We start from the raw sequence: 4868 nt of genomic DNA on the forward strand, positions 1-4868 counted from the left end.
ACTCTAAACTGGTCCTTGAATTGCATTATGGATTCAATGATTGTGATTCGTGATTGGAAATATCTCATGATGTTTAAGAATGATTTTAGATAGCTAGCTATGAGAAAAAGACCAAAAATCAATATTTGAAGGTGGATCCGCAACGCGGAGTAGCTTTTAAAATTTAGTTTCGAAAATGACTTTTAAGGTAGAACGCTCCGTGACAGCTCTGCGACGCGAAATAGAAATTCCCAAATCTGGGAACCAACTCCGCTACATGGAGGCAGTGCCGAACTTCGTCCGACGAAATTTTCTTCTTCGTTTTTCGGCTCTAAACCCTCTAAACTCCATGGGTTCCTTTATCCAACACTTAGAATCTATTAAATGTTCAAAATACATCAGATTCTACTCAAAATCGAACCTAAAATCACATTATGATCAAACAACTCCTCAACGAATTCAACGAAACAAGAATCTAATGAAACTTCAACAAACCCATCAAAAACTTAATTTCTAAGTTTTCAATAACTTAAATTCGCTGAAATAAATTATGATTGGTGCGTGGGCGAATTAACCCAACGCTATGTGATCTCACATACCTTGAAGGGATCACCCCGACGAAATCCACAAGCCAAACTCGACGATCTTGACGAATCTTGAACGTTCTTCTCATTTCTCCTTTTTTCTCTTCTCTCAAAACCCTAACTCTTTTTTCAAAAGCGTAAACTGACTAAGATCAGTTTAGACCCCTAACTAATTACCAAAAATGAATTAAAATAAAAGGGTAAGGAAAAGACCAAACTACCTTTCTAAAATCCGGATTGGACTTTCTTTATTCCAACAGCCCAACTTCCAAAGGGCATAACTCACTCATACAAACTCAGAATCGCGCAAACTCACCAGCGTTGGAAAGATCATTCCAACCATATTTGGAAGTACCTCTAACTCATCCTGAGCTAGAAGTTATGGTCGTTTGAAGTTGACCAAAAACTCACTTTTCCTAACGTACAAATTTCCAGATTTTCAATTCTTTCCAAAAATGACTATTTCCAATTCTTAGCTTCTTCCTAGCTATTTCAAATTGCGAGATGTTACATATATTTTCACATTTACAAGATAACTTTTATAAATTACACGACTTTCTTGATTTTTCGTGTGTGCCATGGATCTGGCGCGTTGGAGTATCCAAAAAAATTTCCTAAGAAATTTTATTAGGACCTCCATAATGAGTTGGAAAAGCACTACATACAATCCCATTGTAATTTTTCAGGCACATTTTCTTGATTTTTATTTATATTATCTCATGAATCTACCATCTCGAAGTGCCCAGAAAAGTTCTCTGAGACGGTTCTTGGAAAAAAAGTGTTCAATAGTCTGTTGAAATGTGGTTGTATTCATCTAAAATGTTCATCATTTATCAGTCTTTCTTGCAAAGAACAGCTACGCATAAATGGTTTCATTTCTCTGATGATCTACCTGCTAGTTAATGACTCTTCTCATTTGGAACTTAACGAAAAACTTTATGGTGGATGAAGAATAGTTATGATGTGACAAACAAAATTTGTTTGAGACTCGGAATAGTTATGATGTGACAAACAAAATTTGCTCAGACTCTTCTTAGAATTTGCCAATTGAATTATTGGATCTCATTTTCAAAAAAGGGATCAAATTTCGGTCTTTCTCTTTCTTTTTAACTTTTTCTCTTTGATTCAACTTCTCTTCTTTTTTCTTCTTATTTTTTTTTTACTATTGTTTAAAATTTTGGTGTTTCTTTTTGTTTTTAAATATTTTATTTTAAAAAATGTAAAATTTAGCCTACCTAATTCATATACTTTTTTAACATTTGATAGTTTTTTTTACTATCCTGTATAAATTATTTACCTTACTAGAAATAGTTTTTAAAAATTATTTATCAATTAACAAATTAAACTATAATTTTATTTTTAATTTCACTACACTAATAACTAAATTCTTCTTGAAATACAACAGAGTTAGTAAAATTACTAAAAAAATCTCGGAGTAAAATTAGTTATAAATTTTTAAAGAAGCCGTAAATCCAAAAAATAAAAAACGTACTTTTACGCAAGGGGCATAAATAGTATTTTTTTCTTCTCAATAATTTAATACTATTTTTCTATCCTGCATTTTTATTTACCTTACTAAAAATTGTTATTAAAAATTATTTGTCAATTGACAAATTAAACTATAATAAATTTATTTTTGATTTCACTACACCAATATAATAATGTGAAATTCTCATAGCCGTGCTAAGCTGCCTCAAGCCCCAGGCCACCCAATCCCTTTTTGGGACGCACCAGGTTTGACCCAATTTTCCCAAACAAGCGCTGTGCAAACTACATGTTTGATTGGCCAATGACAGGCGATCGAGAGAAGAGGATCCTGCAGCTCTCAGATAAAACAACACAATTCTAGGACAGACCTCCAAAGATTCCAGTCTTTTAATATAGTAGCTCCATAGCAGACTCCTCCTATCAAACTAACAACATAGAGTTCCAAATTCTTCTTTCAACAAATCTTGCGGCAGCATTAGTTGCAACAAAAATTCTGGTCAGGACTACAAAAACAGAAAGTGATCATCCAGCTGAGGCAAATCAAACATTAATAAATAGCCTAACCTGCTGCAATGATGCCGATCTGGACCTTGACAGTGACCTCAACCTCGACAATGACCTGCACCTACAGCTGAACACAGATTATGAGCTCAAGTGTTAAAAAGCCTTAAAGCTAAATTGGAGATAGAAAACAAAAGACTATATTGATCCCTACGAGAAAAAAATACAATTTTAAGTAATATGCAATGTCATATACATGGTCGACTTAACAGGAGATGCAGATCTAGACTTAAAAATCCTAGATATCCATTACTCCCTCTGTTTCAATTTGTTTCTCTTTTTATTTGACTTGGCATGAAGTTTAACACGATACATAAGACTTTTGAAACATGCATCCTAATGTACCAAAATGTCCTTTAATCTGTGGCCTTGAACGAACATGCCACGTGTGATGTTTAAATTAAAGAGTTAGACATTCTTTTTTAACCAACTAAAAGGCATAGTAAGACAAACAAATTGAACTAAGAGAGAGTATTGAAAACCACCCACCAAAACAGGAAATCACCACCATACCACGTGAATATGCTGAGAGATTAAGCATTGACTTAAAATTAATGAATTTCCAACAGTTTGGGTTGAAGAAGAGTAGTAGTAAAAAATAAAAACAAAGATAAACAAATACAGGGATGCCGGTTCTTGTCCAAGGATTCCTGAACTCAGTATCATCAAGTTTTCTTATCTGAATTAAAAGAAGGGAAAAGGATCAAAAATGCCCTTAAATTATGTGAAAGGAACAAAAATGCCCTCCGTTTATAGTTTGGCTCAAAAATGCCCTTAGCGTTAATACTTTGGTTCAAAAATGCCCTTAAACTATGTGAAAGGAACAAAAATGCCATTTCTTTATAGTTTGGCTCAAAAATGCCCTTACCGTCAATACTTTGGTCCAGAAATGCCCCTATAGTTACAAAATGGGTCAAAAATGCCCTTTTCCGAATAAATATATATTTTTTCTTTTCAAACACATCTTCGTCCTAATTAAAATATTATTGAAGAACACTATTCTTGTTTTCTTTCTTCTAAAATCACTTTAACAAATAAAAAGGTAGGAAATATTTTTTTTCTTCTTAATCTCATTTTATCAATTAAAATAGAATAACGTCATGTACCCTTTGGACATATAATATATGTCATATATAAGATTATAGTATATCCATCATTAATTTATATTTATATAACGATAAAAAATAAGAAATATTTTCATTTTTTATTTTTTTCTAAATTGAAGTAGGATAAACATTTGCTAATTTTAAAAAAAAAACATTATTAGAAAAGAATGTGTTAAAAAAAATATTTATTTGAAAAATGAGCATTTTTTACCCATTAAATAACAATAAGGGCAATTTTGGACCAAAATATTAACGGTAAGGGCATTTTTGGACCAAACTACAAACGGATGGCATTTTTGTTCCTTTCATATAGTTTAAGGGCATTTTTGAACCAAAGTATTAACGCTAAGGGCATTTTTGAGCCAAACTATAAACGGAGGGCATTTTTGTTCCTTTCACATAGTTTAAGGGCATTTTTGACCCTTTTCCCTTAAAAGAAAGCATGTTAACCACAAGCTTGGTCCTTCTCCAAAGGGAAAGAATAAAATAAGAAATTACAACCACCATCAAGGGAGTAGTTACAGATTTAAACATTCAATGATTAATGAAACTTGCAAAACACATGAATTACTTGCAGAGGATATTAATAAAAAACGACAAATAACCATTACTTCCAATGGTTAATGAACCAAGGAACTCAAAAGTTCAGGAAACTCAACAATGCGATAGGGTCGAACTCCTCAATAAAAAGAAGATAGCAATATGGAGTTTAAAATCAGAGAATAACAAAAAGAGATACAAAAAGGATCCTAAGAATTCTAAAAGTTGATCTGAATCCTCTCTACTCCTATCTCGTTACACCAAAAATATAGACATACAATGCAATTCCATTGAACTTCTTTTTTTTTTTTTGACAAAGGTAACAGGTTATTCCATTTAACCTTGTAAATGGAATTGGATGTATCTTCGAAATTCCTATTATTCCTCTCTTCCACATTGTCCACCAAAAGCAATGTGGAATTAAACTCCACCAAGTCTTATGTCTCTAGAATGGAGCATTTTACTATGAGGAGAAAAATAGTATCACTTTTCATATAAAGCATATGTCCCCATCATCAGAAATAGCAAACAAACATAAGAATTCGATCAATACCTTTTGTGCAAGCAACACACAAATTTGCAGGTGCATTAGTCTAAACGATTAAAACTG

This window comes from Solanum stenotomum, unplaced genomic scaffold, assembly GCF_019186545.1.
Source record: "Solanum stenotomum isolate F172 unplaced genomic scaffold, ASM1918654v1 scaffold28043, whole genome shotgun sequence".
NCBI lineage: Eukaryota > Viridiplantae > Streptophyta > Magnoliopsida > Solanales > Solanaceae > Solanum > Solanum stenotomum.